General features: G+C 38.1%; 1 protein-coding gene across 2 annotated transcripts in view; it reads right to left on the reverse strand.

The window, feature by feature from the left end:
* EPC1 (enhancer of polycomb homolog 1) overlaps positions 1–17,027 on the reverse strand; it is a 112,646-nt gene extending 95,619 nt beyond the window's left edge. Inside the window, exons 1-2 of one of the 2 annotated variants that reach the window (XM_054020908.1) lie at positions 16,915–17,027; positions 16,128–16,316 (exon numbers count right to left, since the gene is read on the reverse strand). The gene's annotated coding sequence lies outside the window, so the exon portion shown is untranslated. Of the gene's footprint in view, positions 1–16,127; positions 16,487–16,914 lie in introns of both variants that reach the window. The other variant, XM_054020907.1, reaches the window with a different exon arrangement.
* Positions 17,028–18,606: the final 1,579 nt, after the last annotated feature.

Consider the following 18,606-nt stretch of genomic DNA (forward strand, 5'->3'; position numbering starts at 1 on the left):
CACGCATATCAAATTACAGGATCTGGCTCAAGGTTAGTATACCTAAAACTCGACCTGATATTTATATTTATGTTTGCAACTTCTTTAGTACAGCCCTTCCCCTCCCCCAGACCTCTGTTTTACTGGAATTCCTGGGTGATGAAGGAAAAACGTTTTTCACATGAAGACTGATTTCACTTCTAAGTGTTTATAATAAATAGTGAAAATAATGTTTTGGAAAGTTATAAAAATTCTTTGTCAGATTCCTTTTGTTATTAAGAACTGCACAGATTAATATTTAGATACAGTAGCACAAAACAAATCTCTCTGGAGCTAGTAAGACTTTCACAGCTGACCTTTCCAACATGAGTTTTGTAATCCAGACACTTTCCAACAAGTGTTCATCAGGTGCAGCAGTCTTCAGGTTCTAGTTACAGTATGGTTTCATGTAAAGGATACGTAGATGAAGCTTTAGACTTTGTTTTCTACATGTTATACTCTTGCTTCATCAAAAATATGTATTCAGGGAATATAAAGATTTTTGTGACAACTATTTTAGCTACAACAAATTTTCTTTCAAAAAGCATTACAGTTTAAGCTTTTTATATTGAAACTGTATTTTTTTCCTCCAGTCTGATTGTTGATCAGGATAATATCAAGAAGACTATTGTAATTTTGTAAAAATTTTAAACAATTTCTCTGTTCTAACTTGTAGGAAAACTTGCACCTTAAGTCAGGATCTACTTTTTTTGTAATAGTACAACTACTACTTATACAATAGTACTTAGCATTTATAGCATTTTAAATGTTCATACAGTAAAATCTCAGAGTTACGAACTGACCTGTCAGCCACACACCTCATTTGGAACCAGAAGTATGCAATCAGGCAGCGGCAGAGCCAAAACAAAAACACAAACAAAAAAAATGCAAGTATAGTACTGTGTTAAACATAAACTACTAAAAAATAAAGGGAAAGTTAGAAAAAAGATTTGACAAGGTAAGGGAACTGTTTCTGTGCTTGTTTCATTTAAATTAAAATGGTTAAAAACATCATTTTTCTTCTGCATAGTAAAGTTTCAAAGCTGTATTTAGTCAATGTTCAGTTGTAAACTTTTGAAAGAACAAAATTTTGTTCAGTTACGAACATTTCAGAGTTACAAACAACCTCTACTCCTGAGATTCTACAGTGGTTCTTTACAAACATGAATTGAATGTCCACCACTCCTGTGAGGTAGGAAAGTATTATTTCAGTTTTAAATATGGAAAGTATGAGGCAGTGAAGTTAGTTGCCCAAGGCCACAGAGATTCAGTGGCAGCACTGGGATTAGAACTCAGGTAGGTTTGACTAACTAAATGTATTCATCGATCCTCTCAGCCCATACTGTTGCTCGCAGTAATTTTAAATTACTGCTAAAGGTCCAAACTAGACAAATGTGAAAGACTACTAGATATTCTATATCACTATTTTACTTAAATTATTTTAAGTGTAAGTTTAAAAGTAGCTACTGCACAGTTCGTAAGCAGTAAAAATGTGCTGTGTCCAATAAGTTTCAAATAAATAACAGTGTGTCCTGCAGCTATTTTTAATACTCTATTTTGCATAATTCCAGGGTCAACCTTAGTGACATGTTCCTACTATTCTAGATCTAGCTCAGAACTGTTCATTATTTAATTACATAACAATATTGGAAAACTAGCTTTTGCCTTTTCTGCTTCATAGATGTGCACTACACTGGCAACGGATATGAAGCAACTGCCGTCTATTTGCAAATACCCAATGGGTGGTTATTTTTATTTTCAACAATCCTGTTCCCTTATACATTTATAGTATCCATTATTACAGAGCTGATTTAATTTTCATTATAAACAATAACATTTTGTTTTCATTTTGCCAAGAGGGCTTCTTTGTAAACCAGCTTTTCAGCTGTCTTTTGACAGCACTTGATAAACCATCTGTGGTTTGGATTAAAAACAAGATAGGTGTCAGAGGACATGACATCGAAGTTTCTTCACTTTAATAAATTTCCCTATTTTAGAAGCAAGCAAATAGACGGTCATAGGAATAAGCTTGGAAGCATAATGGTTTAGCCATGGCACAAGCAGGTGCAACTCCCAGTGAATTTCATCCTGTGGATGTCATTTCTGTAGTTTGAGCTTAAATGCAGTTGTTTCTGATCTGGTCTAAGAAAACGAAAAGGTCTAAAATCATCTGAAAGTTGATTCTATTCTAGACTCTTTGGTTTTAAGTTGATTAACACAGTAGTTGACTGTGAGCTAAATCATCACTTCCCTGTTTTTCAGCCATAAATTCAATACCTCATAGCCTTGCTCTACTATAGGAAGAAAATAATTTCCATCATAGAGAGCTTTAGAACTCTTATACACTATTTTCTTAGTTGCTTTAGTGCAAATAAATTAAATGAATATAATCATGTCTTGGACTGTTATGAGAGCCCATCCCTTAAATAGGGATAGAATCTTCCATAGAATCATAGACGTTAGTCCGACATATTTCTGTCTTCAGCTCTTGTCTCAGAAAATGACAAGAAAAGTTTTGTCCTTTTCAACTGAAATTAGTGTTTGTCAGTGTAGTGAACACATACGTATTAGTGTGTTATAAAACTTCCTATCATATTGTAGAGTAAATTGGCTATGCTTCTGGAAATTGATTTAAAAAGAGAGAGAGAGAGAGATGTAAAGGAAGAAAAAAGGTTTTTCTGAAGGCATTTTTTCTGTAGAAAATTTAGATTATAAATCTCTCTACATCTCATTTTCATTGCTTAACATTCAATAGGTAAAGATATAATCATTTTGATGCTAAAACTGCTTGATGCTTTTCAGAAATGCAGAGCAGGTATAACAGCTTTACAAAATAATGAGAGGCTCAGGAATGTTAAATATTAAAATCCCAATAGAATCTTTTCAACGGAGTAAGAAATTAAGTTGGCTGCTATTCTAATAAGCAAAAGTTTACTAGAAATGCCTGTGATATCAGCAGTGTTGTGGAAATGGATTGTCTCACAGGACTGTAGAGGAGAGACATAAAATGTTAATTTTCCCACATAAAACCCCAAGATTTAAAAACTAGCCACCAGTGGCCATTTCTAAGTAATTATTGTCCAATTACAATTCAAGATTTTTCTATTTAAAGCTAAATTTTACAGGATATCACAATACAGCTAAACTATTATACTGCACATTAGATAATGCTAACAAATAACAGGCAGAAATTAAATAGTTGAGGTGAATAATCTAATAATATGGCAATACTATTGCACAAAAATATTGAAAAGAAGAAAATGGAAGCTATATATGCTTCAGACTTAAGGCAAATTTCTTTTTATCATATGTGTAAATTAAATGTTTATAACCTTTAACAAAAAATTACACTTCTGAAAGGTCACAGGCAACATATTTTTTCAAACAAGTAAAAGAGGGCATTGTGTGTTTGTTTCAGTAAAGTAATCCTACTTTGTAAATTGGTTGAGTCATAATCATATATACCCAGCAGTAAAACTCAGCATCCTGAGGCAAACTGCCTTAAAATAAACTCAGAATACTATCAGTTTATTGCAAAGTAGGATGTTAAGAACATGAGCAACACCTGACATTTTATGCCATTGGGCTCTATTCCAGGAGAAAGTGGGGTAGAGCCACTGTTGACATATTTCTTAATCCATAAGTAATTGAAAGCATCTTGAGGAGTAGAGGAAGGCCACTGGCAGCATTCTCCCCTTCCACCAATAGCAAGGATCTCAGGGGAGATGCTGGTGGTCTATTTTTCCCCACAACCAAAAGGAATCATACAGGAGGCACAGCTGGCTCATTCCCTTTTAATAAAAGGATAGCTATCTTATACACAACTTCTGATTCCTTTCCCCCCCTTGCAACTAGAGTTGGACTTTTTTTTACCACTTTCAGTTCACCCAAACATCTATTTTATGTCTGAAGATTTTTTTTGAACATTCTGTGATGCATAAACTTCATACTTATTGTTTATTTAGTAATTGAATTAACAAGTTTTTCCTATCAGTATGGAAGAATAGTAACTGAGGAAGAAGTCCGAATGCTAAGAATGGCTGTTGCAGAGATAATAAGAACAACTGAGAATGTAGGCAAAGGCCTCAACATTACTGTATCACCACCAGATTTTTAAGACCAAAAAAAAAAAAAAAAAAATCACTAGATTCATGACAAATTTCCAATAATTGAAAAGTGGTAAACCATGATTAATGGACTTTCTGCTTTATTGCCACACTCCTCAATCCCCTCCTCCAGAAACCAATGTTAGGTATTTCTTGAACTCATTGCTTTAGACATCTTCCCTAGTAATTTATTCTATAAATTTATCCTTTGGATTAAACAGTTCTCTATTTACTTACACATTCTTAATTTTAAATGGGTTGGGTTCTGTTAATTCTTTTTAGCCTTTTCATGGGGTTAAAAAAGCCTTCTCTTTATTTTGACTTTTATGATCTCCTTTGTAATTTGGAAAACTTCTATTTAATAACTTTATTCTTTTCCAATGACTGTATAAGCAACTTTGCATTTGTATTCTTCCTTCCATTGGAGGATCTCTAAGTGCTTTACAAACATTGAGCTCATCTTCACAACTTCCCTGTGAGGTAGTGAAATATTATCTGCAATTTTTACAGATGAGAAAGCTGAGATATAGGTGGGTAAGAGACTTGTCCAGGGACGCACGGAAGTACTTGGCAGAGTCAGGACTGGAACTTAGATCTACTTACTCTTAGCCTTATGTTTTAGTCCGTCTTCTCCCTTAATAACCCAACGTGCTCAGTCTTCCATCAAAACTTAATTCAGTGCCTTGCAAGAGGCCCACTTCCTAGACACTACAGTGCTAATAAGCAATGGTCACATAAACACCGCCCTACACCGGAAACCTACTGCTGCTATACTTACCTGCATGCCTCCAGCTTCCATCCAGACCACATCACATGATCCATTGTCTACAGCCAAGCTCTAAGATACAACTGCATTTCCTCCAATCCCTCACACAGAGACAAACCCCTACAGGATCTCTATCCAGCACTCTTAAAACTACAATACCCACCTGGTGAAGTGAAGAAACAGATTGACAGAGCCAGAAGGGTAACCAGAAGTCACCTACTACAAGACAGGCCCAACAAAGAATACACACCACACAACAAAAACACCAACCCAAGAACCAAACCTAAAACAAACTCCGGTGCCAACTCTGTCCACATATCTATTCAAGGGACACTATCATAGGACCTAACCACATCAGCCACACCATCAGGGGCTCGTTCACCTGCACATCTACCAATGTGATATATGCCATCATGTGCCAGCAATGCCGCTCTGCCATGTACATTGGCCAAACCGGACAGTCTCTATGCAAAAGAATAAATGGACACAAATCTGGCATCAGGAATTATAACATTCAAAAACCAGTAGGAGAACACTTCAATCTCCCTGGTTGCTCAATAACAGACCTAAAAATGGCAATTCTTCAACAACAAAAATTCAAAAGCAGACTCTAACATGAAACTGCAGAACTGGAATTAATTTGCAAACTGGACAGCATCAAATTAGGCCTGAATAAAGACTGGGAGTGGTTGGGTCATTAGAAAACCTAATTTCCCCCATACTAATTTCCTCCTACTGTTACTCACACCTTCTTGTCAACTGTTTGAAATGGGCCACTCTCATTACCACTACAAAAGTGATTTTTTCCTCCCTTGGTATCCTACTGTTAATTGAATTGTCTCTTTGACTGACCTCCCACTTGGTAAGGCAACTCCCATCTTTTAATGTGCTGTGTATTTATACCTGCTACTGTATTTTCCACTCCATGCATCTGATGAAGTGGGTTCTAGCCCACGAAAGCTTATGCCAAATAAATTTGTCTCTAAGGTGCCACAAGGACTCCTCGTTGTTTTTAATCAAAACTTAAGTTATTCATACCTGTTATCATCTTTGCTACTCTCTCTTGCCAAGGCTGTGAAACACTTTCTGAAGTTTGTTCATATACCATAAACACAGCGATATCGATGGGATCTAACAAGTGCTCAATACAGTATCATTTGTTTTGAATATTGTTTCTCCCACTACACATAATTAAAAAAAAAAAAAAAAAAACCCACAAATTTTGCCTTTTACTGCTGCTCTGTACTTGGCTGAAGATTTTAATGACTCTTCCACAATAACTCCCAATCCCTTTTCTGATCAGTATGCTGGATGATTAGTTTCTCGCTTCTTGACCAAATTTTATATATTTTAACTCTGATCTGAATTTATCTGCTGGTCCAGTCACCAAAAGACCAGATTTTGAATCTGTTTTCCCCCAATCCCCACATTTGCTTAGCCTTCAGCTGAGTTCTTAGTTTCAGTTCTGTAATTCATAATAGTTTTATATTATGAACAGAGGTATTAAAGCATGCCCTTGGTATTTTCCACTTTTAACCTCTTTCTACTGTGAACTGTGTCTATGGCTACATTGTGTCTGTTTTCTGTTTAACGCCTCACTTTATTACCTCATGTCATAACTCTCTACTTTAGCCATTAGTCTCTGATATGTTTGCTTCTTTTTAATCCTTATAAATCTTATCCAAATCCAGTGAATTAAATAACATCTATGTTTTTTGTTGCTTCCTGGATGATGCATGTTATTAAGATCTGGTGTTGTCTGCATTAAGTTCATTTGATTCCCCTTCCCCCTCCCCCAGCCCCATGTCCATCTAAAAAAATGAATATAAAAATAAGCAGATTCAAAATGTAATAAAGTTCCAGTTAACAAGAGTATCAAATGTGTATGGTACCTGCACGAAGGAACTGCTTCAATGGCAGCCATAATAATCTAATCTATTTTTACACTTAAATTTTTACAATTTATTTCAGGCTGCACTTTCCCCCAAAAAATTTATATGACCAGCACACTAATTCAGCAATGAGATCCTAGAGTGTATTAGAATGGTATATAATAGAAATACATCTCCACCAAGGATTACTCCTAGGAGAGCCAAAACCACTGGATCACAGTCCGAGTGTGCTGAAGGGCAAAAGTGCATGTTCTGCAGCATGTCTGCTTGCTCCCTCCGTCCCTTGGATATTCCAGAAATTTGTCTGAGCTCTCCTGGGTTGGATCTATACAAGTCTACAGGAAGGAGCAACTTCTCTGCAGCTGAGTGGATATTTGATCAAGTGCTACTATGGCTCCAAGTAGAATTTCACAAAACCACCACAGAGAGCAAGCTATAGCTCTAAAGTATGTACATAACTCATCTTTACAATTTTTTTTATCCATAATGCTCTTGGATTCTTTTTTTTTCCTGTTTCAAGTCATGTGCTTACTCGTATTATTCCAGATTGAAGATTCATGATGTCAAATGAAATCTGAAGTGGGGAGTAACTGAGGTGTAATTGAAGATCTAATTTGGTCTGCTGAATCTTTAATTCTGGCAATACACAAAAAGATAAACAACAACCTGTGAGATTCTCAGCTTGCCAGCTGTGTTTGCAGGGCTGACAGATAAAATATCCTTTTACCTGTAAAATGAGAATATTTGATATATAAACATGGAACCCCATAATGCCATATTTAGTCACTTTCCAGAGCGGACCCCCCTTTAAATGGTTTATAGACTATGACTGAGCCACATCTGTCTCATCTCAAGGCTGAACATCTTTAGAGAACTCCTGAAATCTACTTGTGGAAGAGACCATGCATTCTCAAAAATCTCCATTGCAGCCCTCCCCAGCACTTTTTTTTTTAACCACCTCCGTACCAGTTTTCAAACTAGGAAACCAGAACTGCATGCTGTACTCCAAATGAATTCTAAGGGCACCATTATCTGCAAGGATATACAGTAAGTATGGTCTTGTGTACTGACAATCTGGAACTGTATTGTAGAAGTTAGTGATGGTGCAGAAGCTGGAGTTTTTTGATAGCTGGGATGGAGACTTAGGACTTTGAGGACCCAAGAAAGCATGGGAGATAGTTTGCTTTTCTGGAATAATCCTTAGCAGGATGTTTCTGCTAAAAAGATCAGCAGTGAAATAAATAAAATGTAAATACTTAATCTAACACCAGTAGGCTTCAGGGTTCATATCTCACAGAAGAATGAGGCAACTTACATCTCTCAAAATTATTGTTTCAGGTTGTCTGCAGACTCAAAGATACTACTGGATTTGTTTATGCTTAATTCATGTTTTGAAGCTTATTTTCATAATCATAAATGCTAAAACATTTTTTTAAATAATAAAAGCTTGGTTCTGGAGATGAGTTATGTGACAAAGATGGATTTGTGGCAGTGGAATCGTGGAATATACAGGGACAGGGCCCAGTTTATACATGCTAGCATCTTACTGATAGTGTGCCTGTACCTTAATTTTATTACAAACTAATTCCCTAATTTACTGCAGTATTTCATCTATTGTATTGTATTGTATTACTATTCACGGTCAGCAAAAGCAACAAGGCGTCCTTGTGGCACCTTAGAGACTAACAAATTTATTTGGACATAAGCTTTCGTGGGCTAGAACCCACTTCATCAGATGCATGGAGTGAAAAATACAGTAAGCAGTATAAATATTACAGCACATGAAAAGATGGGAGTTGCCTTACCAAGTGGGGGGTCAATGCTAACAAGGCCAATGCAATCAAGGTGGATGTTTCCCATTTCTTAACAGTTGAGCATGACAGGAATTATCTAAAATTCCTCTGCCTTTTATGGGGAGCCCACAAAAATATGATGAAAGTGAATCTTCAAATATCTCTAGATACCCAGAGAATGCCAGAGTGCCTTTTTAGGGCTTTTGGAATTTGGACAAATATTAGGAACAGAGGATCTTGATACTTTTTTAACCTCCTGTGCACTGAACCCCTCTTCTCAAATCTTCCCTGAAGGAAATGTAGATTTCCCCTGAGCCTTTTCTTGCTCTTTTCTCTCCTGGAACTGCATCAAGGGGAGAAGACTGATCAGCTCCAATAATACATAGGAGAGGCTTTTTAAGAGGGCATTTTCACAAACCAGGCCCCAAACTTGAAGATTCAGGGATTGAAATGCACCACTATACCCAAGTTCAGGAGGTCATCTCTGTCTAGGAGGAGGAGTCTTCTTCCTTAGAACAGGTGGTGTAGGTCTGCAAGCCACCCTGGAAGTATCCCAGGCAGGGTTATCATTACCAGACAACTCCTCCCTCTTGGCCTTAAAGACTTTGCAGATGATGAGGAGTGGAGAAGAAGGAAGGCATAACCTCATGCCATCAACCAGCTGATCACAAAAGAAATCCTGGAGTCACCAGTTCCAAATCCAGCTATCTGCTGCAGTAGGGGTTGATCATTTAGATTGGACATGCATACATCCAGAGATGACAAACATAATTATTGCTATCCACTAGAAAACTTCTTTTTGGAACTTCCATTTGTCTGGGTGGTTCTAAGTCCAGTTGAATCAGTCAGCATGGATAGTGAGGTATACAAAGTGCCTTCAGAGATCCGTAGTTTTTCTCTGCCTAGTAATACAGTAGGATGGTCTACTTCAGGGGGTGCTGGTTCTTGGTTCATAGAATATCAGGTTGGAAAGGACCTCAGGAGGTCATCTAGTCCAACCCCCTGCTCAAAGCAGGACCAATTCCCAACTAAATCATCCCAGCCAGGGCTTTGTCAAGCCTGACCTTAAAAACCTCTAAGGAAGGAGATTCCACCACCTCCCTAGGTAACCCATTCCAGTGCTTCACCACCCTCCTAGTGAAAAAGTTTTTCCTAATATCCAACCTAAACCTCCCCCACTACAACTTGAGACCATTACTCCTTGTTCTGTCATTTGGTACCACTGAGAACAGTCTAGATCCATCCTCTTTGGTAGTTGAAAGTAGCTATCAAATCTCCCCTCATTCTTCTCTTCTGCAGACTAAACAATCCCAGTTCCCTCAGCCTCTCCTCATAAGTCATGTGCTCCAGCCCCCTGATCATTTTTGTTGCCCTCCACTGGACTCTTTCCAATTTTTCCACATCCTTCTTGTAGTGTGGGGCCCATAACTGGACACAGGACTCCAGATGAGGCCTCACCAATGCCGAATAGAGGGGAATGATCACGTCCCTCAATCTGCTGGTAATGCCCCTACTTATACAGCCCAAAATGCCGTTAGCCTTCTTGGCAACAAGGGCAAACTGTTGACTCATATCCAGCTTCTCGTCCACTGTAACCCGTACGTCCTTTTCTGCAGAACTGCTTCCTAGCCATTCAGTCCGTAGTCTGTAACAGGACGGAAGAATCCCATTCATTAAGTGCAGGACTCTGCACTAGTCCTTGTTGAACCTCATCAGGTTTCTTTTGGCCCAATCATCTAATTTGTCTAGGTCCCTCTGTATCCTATCCCTACCCTCCAGCATATCTACCACTCCTCCCAGTTTAGTGTCATCTGCAAACTTGCTGAGAGTGCAGTCCATGCCATCCTCCAGATCATTAATGAAGATATTGAACAAAACCGGCCCCAGGACCGACCCTTGGGGCACTCCGCTTGATACCGGCTGCCAAGTAGGTTCCTCATAGGTGATTCAAATAGACTACTACAACCATATTGTCCAATCCCATCAGGACATGTTGCCTTGTAGATTGCCTCAAAGAACGTCTGACTGCCCAGAGTTATAATATAATATAATATGAAACATCCTTATTCGTGGGGCCAGGCCCCTGAAATAATCTTATGGGAGAGTTAGTACTCCATCTCCTCAAGTTGGCACTGGAATTGATGGGAAGTTTCAGGGAAAAGGAAAATTGTGCAGGAGGGACTCTTTTAGGAAATTAGAACTGTCCAGCCACCAGGTCAGAGATATCTTCACTGACATGGGGACATTCAATTTGATTTCATTGGTGGTTTGAAGCAACAAGAGGAGGAACTGTTGCAGGAGCGGAGAGCCACTGACACCAGGACATCAGGTCTTGGCAGCACACCATGGTCTCCAGAAGGCACATGTAATTCCTGATAGATGTGTGTCTCATATGCTGACAGGCCCAGATCTGCATCTTCAGCTTTTTAATCCCTCCCGGAGATGGCAGCGCTTTTCTTTTATTTGTGGTTATCACTGCTCGAGATGGGTGAACCTTTGGGAAAGGATCAAGAAGCTCTTGTTCTGATTCATTATGAGCCCCAAAGCTTCAAATGGACAAAAAGATTTATTTAATACCTCATTGGCCTCCTGGAGGAACTGGACTCACATGAGCAAGTCAACCCAGATAAGGGATTATGCAATTGACATTACTGCCATCATTCTGAAGAAGGTCCAAGAGGCAGAGGCATGCCCAATGGTAATGCAATATGATTCACTGAAGCATGCTGTCTGATTAAGAACCTGAAGAAATTCGGATGATCTGGAGCCACGGTGATGCGTAGATGCACTCCCTTGAAGTCAATGGATGCCAAGAATTCCTCCTCATTGGTCACTGCCAGGATGAATCACAAATTCTATATTAAGCCATTAATTGGTTATGAATTTGTTAAACCATATCAAATCTAGAATAACCACAAATAATTGGACCTCTTGTGGGCTACAAAATATCTTGAGTAGATCACTTTGCCCAACAGGTCTAGGGAGAAAGTGTGATGGACCCAGTCTAGAGAAGATGGGAGAAGGTTTCAGCTACTTCAGCTCTCGTCTAGTCTGATGAAAGTAGAGGATATCTATTAAGTAGTGCTCCTGAACTACTCAAAGGATCTATGCATCCAGTCTGATGCTGGAGCAGACATGCAGGAAATCCTTCCTCCTAGGATCTGCCATTCTGAGGCAAGAGAAAAATAATAGGTTCTAAGTATGTCCTCCTTACCCAAAGAGTCCAGTTTGAAGTCTGTTTTTCAGAAGGACCACTTGTTGGCACTTGTCACTGTTGGACATGTGGTAAACTGGAGAACACTGGGGAAGAAACGTCTTCTATGAGACAAGGAAGGAGAAAAATGGAGTCTTGCTCAAGTGGCTTGATAGAGTAGGGAGAGAGGTTTCTTTTTCTGAAAACTGTTGAGAGTGAAATCAAGGAGTCTTGGAATGGACCCTTAAGAGCCAAGAGTCTGAGCTGTGAGGACATGTCCTCTCTCAAAGGAAGAACCCAGAAAACTGGGTGAGGTAGCACTGAGGAAGTCAGGATGCTGGCTCTTACCTGAATGGAGTCTTGGGTCATGTTGTTTGCCACTAGAAGACACCTGGAGAGGTTCCTATGGGCCAAATTTTGGGAGATGATGGAGAGATCCCAGTCAGATTGAATTTGTTAAACTGAGCTCAGAGATTCTTGTCCGACATAGTCTCAAGAAAGTCTCTGAAGAGAACTGAGGAGGTGGCTGTACATGCAGAAGATCAGGGCCCTCACTTAGGCTATTTTATGGGAATGGGTATTGAATAAGAAGGGCATTCCCACAAAGATGAAGCAACAAGGCTGGATAGTCCTCATTAAACTAAGCTCTGGGCCCCCACTGAATGGAAAGAGGGCAAAAGAAGAAAAACATCCCTTTCCTGCATCTTTACTTGGAATTCATCCTCCTCACTGTCCCCTTGCTGGCTTCACTGAGGCAGTTATTAGTTCTACTGGGCTGGGAAAAATGGAGTATTCATCTAGTTCCCACCTGGTAGCATTCCCATTGTTGACTACTGCAAGTCAACATGGGCATGGTCACAATATGGACTGGTGCAGTATGCCGGAGCAGGAGAAGCAGGCAGAACTTTCTTCTTTTGCCTGCTTTTTCTGCTTCTGCTGTGTGATGAATCATAGCCTGGCTGAGGTAAGGTGGAGCACCTCTGCTGTTGTCCTGGCAGGAAAAACTGGGGACTCGAGCCAGGAGAAGGAGGATTAGATGCCAAAATCCTCAAGCAACACTCCTTGTCTGTCTGACAAAAGGAGGAACAGCCAATGTCTACAAGGGCAGAAGTCACATCTCAGAAAATTCATCATAAAGTATAATATAGATAATACAGTAGAAAGCTGATTTGTTGACTTATTTTTGTTAAATGCAGTTGCTGGTGGTAAGTAGGATGAAATTTGCCCATTTTTTTTTTGGTATAAGTTAAGATTTCATTTAAATAAAAAAAAGTTAAGTTTCTAATTTTTCTGAAGGTGACCAGATGGCGCACAGTTGTCCTCTGTCAACAGCTATAAACAACAGAGATATAAACTGCCTGTATTCATCTCAACAGAGTGCTAACTCTAAAATCTGCCACTATTTGCATTAGTTCTACTTCTCAAAATAGGGGTTCTGGAAGGTGATAATATCCACATCCTTCCAAAATCTTTGTGTATTTTGAGAATTGTCAGCAAGTATGAGAAATTTTTTGGCTACGAACTTACTGATTATTTGTCAAACGTTGATTTTTTAAACACACAGTTATAAAAATATTCTTGAATGAAACTACATTTAGTAAATTTCTACTGCAGTCTACACATGATGCAAATGAGTCACTTATAAAGTCATCTCAAAATGTCCATTGTATATTACTAAAATGATGGTGCAATTGTATTATTTACAGGATGATTCATAATCACTTTTCACTGATGCAAGAACAATAAATAACTGCTTCTGCTGATCTTGGGCAGCAAAAAGTCCATCCACAGGTGAGGTCTAAATGATGCAAAGTACCAACAATCTTTACTAGCTCAGAAGGCCCAGAACAGATTAGTGCAGCCTCAGAAACAGAGTATTATATCTAGGGAGGCTAAAAGATGCACTGATACAATATTCCAATTTCCAGCCTTTGTCAGTGGGGCATTTTTGGAGCCTTGACTGCTGCGTAAAGCTGACTTTTCCTGGCAGAAGCTCCAGGGGAGGGCAGCTGTTTGACCCCTAAAAAAACAGGAGTACTTGTGGCACCTTAGAGACCTGCTCACTATCTCCTGGGATGCAGATGTCCCTACTGAGCAAAGAAAGGTTCAGACTGCACTTCCCTGAGCCAACCAGTCAAGTGAAGCAATCCCTCACATACATTGCTTTGTTTAAACTGTCCATATGTAAATTATATCACAGGGATGGTCTAGACAGTTTTTGGTCCTGCCATGAGGGTAGGGGACTTGACTCGATGACCTCTCGAGGTCCCTTCCGGTCCTAGAATCTATGAGTTTCTCCCCAAATTAAGAACAGGAGTACTTGTGTCCCCAAATTAAATATCTAAATATATTCAGATTATTAGAAAAGACATTTAGTAAGTAAATATGTTTTAAATATGCATTTAGACCTTTAGATAAAAGTTTAGAGGATCAGTAAAATTCTGTTTAGAGGGACAGAGAGACCCCATTCTAGAAGATATATTCTAAAGTATTTCTGATGCAACAATTTTATAATTTGTAAATGTGACAAGCATCAAATTTATTCTTTAAAATTGTATATATAAAGCATGTGCATAAGTCAAGTTCTAAACAATCAATTACACAAAAATACTCCAAATAAATAGGCAAATTGATTCCTTTAAAAAAAAAAATCTTTATTGTTCTCCACACTTAAATGTATTGGTTAACCTGTTGCATTTTCTAGGCTGTGTTCTGATTACTTCAAACCCAAACAATGAACTAGTGTTTTTTAAACATTTTATTTTGCTTTAAGTATACATATCTAAGGCCTGACTGTATCGTCCCACTGAGCTTTTACTTTTCTTATAAGTACAATACAGAGGTTTGCAGATAACAATGCATGTCTTTTGTGCCCTATAAAGATTTGACTATTTGCAGTCTTTTCAATAGTATAAGAAAAAATTAATGTAATGTTTTTGTCTACTCCTGCTCTAATTACAAAATAGAAATTAAACAAAGCAAAGAAAACCCTAAATGCATCTGTTTCAGAATTTGGAAGAAAACTATTGTAGGTTTTACATTCCATATAGAAAATATGGAACATTAAACAATGGGCCTAATCCCTTATTCATGAACAAACTCCCAAAGACCCTCTAGAAGATTTGTATGTGCAAGGAATAGAGAAATAGGGCCCTTAATATTTAACTATCAACTATGAAAATAATGTTTAACTTCACAACTGGCAGACAGTGGACTACTAGCACTGTAAATTTATACCAAAACCTTCCCCAAAGTATATGTAAAATGGTTTCAAAAATTTTCATTTGAAGCCACTGCAAGATCATTTTAGGGGTGGGGCTAAAATCTTACTGAAGAAAAGAAAACTGATCTAGAGACAGGATTAAAAAAAACCCCTCCCTTTTCTCATTACACAAAAACGCGAGAGGCTGTGACGAAATGTTTGTTCCGATCCACAGTTCACCCAATATTTAAATAACACAGTTTAATGATCTCTCCGACTAAACTGCTCCTACTTTGATAAAAGAAAATGAAAAGATACAATAGATCAAATCTTGCCCCACCTTCTCTCCCAACCCCCTTTCTCTTAGTGAAACGGACATACATTGTTTAAGAGCACCACAGCGCCACCAACACAGATCAATGCAAAACAAAAAAGATCTCCCACCGTGTGAAAAAAAATGCGCCTAGAAAAATGCCAAAAATTACAAAATGTCTCCCAAATGCACCTTCTCGGAGAAAAACAAGACATCTCTGTGAAGTGTGGCTAAATAGGAGCCTTTATATAAATATGGCTTTAAGCTGAGTGCTGTAAGAGAGCTCATTTTCAAATAAAAAGGCCACTGTTTAGAAACAGACATAACAGGGTTTATATTAAGTTATGTCAATCTCCACCTTCATATACCAAGGGCAGTTTTTTCCCCCTGTAGTTTGAATCAAAGTAATCCATCAAGAGCTATCAGAAACGGCATAAAAAACTATTTTAGCTACAGCCACAATAAATATATAAAGATAATATATCCCTACATAAATTAGCCAATCCATTATATTTATAAATTGTGTGTAGATAATATATAGATATAGCGATGCATTTATCTCTCCTTACAAAACAAGTCCATCTTAAAAATATTTGAGTTCTCATACATCTCGCAATAATTGAAGTGTAGTTGTGCTTCAAATATATTAAACCTTAAAAACGGAAACAAAACTGACTGTTTTTTAATTGTCGAAAATAACTAGACAGCGTTGGGTGGAATACGCACGAGATCAAAGGTAAAGAAAAACACAAAGATACATTTGGTTCAGTAACATAACGAAAATCCTTTATGACAGATATTAATCGCAAAAATGTAGCAACAAAATTTTTTTTTACAAACTTACCTTTAGAAGCGGCAGAGATGATAGTCCTTGCAAAATGACTGTAACAATATAGGCTGTATACTTGTTCCCCTACAAACAGCCATCTCCATGCAGCAAAGCGATATCCAAACATCTTTAGAATATTTTGTAAATAGAAAGTGGTACTTTCTTCCATGATCGCTGGTTGAATTAAGAGGTTTTCATGAGGCTCTGTGGGCGTTTGGAAAAATCGGAGAAATATCCAAAAAAGATTAAAAGCAGCAGGAGCCAGAAGACTCTGGGGTTAACAACTTTGTAATGGCAAACAGGCGTGTTCTGATTGGTTAGGAGGGCAGTGTCCCTACAGTCTGCACTATCCCCCGCTCTCCCCCTTCTGCAGCCTGGAAAAAAAAAATGCAGTGTGCCATTTTACACTTGAATTTTAAACACACAGCCAACAAAATCACCAAAGTCTATGCTTGATATTTAGTGAAATGCAAAACAAGAAGTTCTTTCAAGAGTCTACATTGCTATTTCAGTAAAAACCTCTTTAAAAAGCCCACAGAAATAATTCAGTCCTTTTCAGCCAGAGGCTTTGCCATTTTTCCGTCTACTTCCCTTAAGCAAGTTTTTACCAAGAAACACATTAATCAACGTTTCCCAGACATCTCATGCAATTTTAAAATAAATGTATCAACGTTATTATGGTTTAACAATATTACAGAATCTAAGAAAGCCAGTCATGCCTGAAACAAAATCCATGACTCCTTGATATTGGAAGGCTTACATCCCAGAGAATATTCAGTTTTTTATAAATCTAAAAACCTACCTTATAAAAGAATTAAAATAATATTAATTTCAACAGATACATCCATTATGGCAGGATTAGTTTTTCCATAAATACTGTTTAAAAACCCCTCCTTATACTGACTGACAGAATTTTACCATGCTGCCCACAAACAAAATGGCTGTGGCACTGAGTTTTTTGGATCCTCCCACTGTGCCTCCCCTTGGCCTCAAGGAAGTGGTAGAAATCCAAAATAAAATCAATACTAAAAGTACAATGCACAGTCTAAACTCCATATGACACCATTAGGCATCTTGGATGGTGAGGAATATTTACAAATGTCCTCATTTCTCAGGGATTTTTATTGTTTTAAAAGGGAATCAATCACTGGACATTTCCACGACTGTGTTATTTGAACTTCCTGCTTTACATATTTATAAGGTCTTTCACCTATTTTGGCAGGCTTTCAAATTAAGTGGGTTGGGAAATTTGATGCTGTGGCTCTTTATCTGTGAGCTGAGTCAGGTACTCAGTGGCTGTAACTGTGTTGTTGAAATGAAGGCAAATTCTAACACTCTAATATTCAGCACAAAATTTTAAAAAAACCTAACTTATTCAATGCTATAGTGAGAATTTAAATACACAAAAGGCAAGACATTCAATGTATGGTTCCCACGGTAACTGTAATATAGGCCCCTTGCACATAAAAAAGCATTTTGTATTCTTGTATGTTATTTATACTTATGGCTTAATGTAATGTAGGTGAATTATGTTTTTTATGAAATAATCCGGATTTTTTTTTACTTAATAATGACTTGTGTATTTTTGCAGCGTATAGCTTTTTAAAATTAATTTAGAACAAAAATTTAAAGGGAAATGATTGCACATTCAAATCAAATTTGCTCATGAATAATTTAAAATGTTTAACCCATAGTTGAACTATGATGCTATTTGACACTTGCACCTTTCTTGTTGCAGACAGTTCCCTGGGATCCATAGGGCCTGACTCAACTCCCATGAAGTCTTTCTATTTACATTAGTGGAAGTTGATTGAGTCCTCAATGGCCAAAATGTGATCAAGATGTCAGTTTAAAGGCTTCCCTGAAATACAGCAACATTTGAAGTGGGAGACAAGAGGAGAGGTTGCCAGACTTGCTGAGCCTAATTCAATGTCATATGAAAAGTTGTAGATATAGATTCCTTTCCCTTTCCCCTCTAATTCCTTCTTAGAGGCACTGGAAATGACTCAGTGGGGTGGATGGATTTTTTTCCTGACTCACCTCCCACTCCCATTCCTAGGTCACAGATTTCAAAAATTGCCTTGTTTTGGAGGATAAATAAAATGGCTCATGATCAATTTGTGTTATGAAAAAAGTCATGACACTTTTTGAAGGAATAAAGGTGGTGTAGTTGAGAGCTAGTGTGGATGACTATGTTCTGCCTATTTTTTTTTATTATTATTATTATTATTATTTATTTAGTGAATTCAGTGTTCATGAAACTGGTTAGTGCTAATTATTGTGGTGGATTTTTATTATAGAAAAACTTGTTTACTAGACTCTGGACTAGGGGTGGGCAAACTACGAGCCGGGGCCACATCCGACCCGTCAGACATTTTAATCCGGCCCTCGAGCTCCTGCCGGGGAGCGGCGTCTGGGGCTTGCCCCGCTCTGCGTGGGCTCCTGTAAGCAGCAGCATGACCCCACTCCGGCTCCTATGCAAAGGGGCAGCCAG

This window comes from Malaclemys terrapin, chromosome 2, assembly GCF_027887155.1.
Source record: "Malaclemys terrapin pileata isolate rMalTer1 chromosome 2, rMalTer1.hap1, whole genome shotgun sequence".
Taxonomy (NCBI): Eukaryota; Metazoa; Chordata; order Testudines; family Emydidae; genus Malaclemys; species Malaclemys terrapin.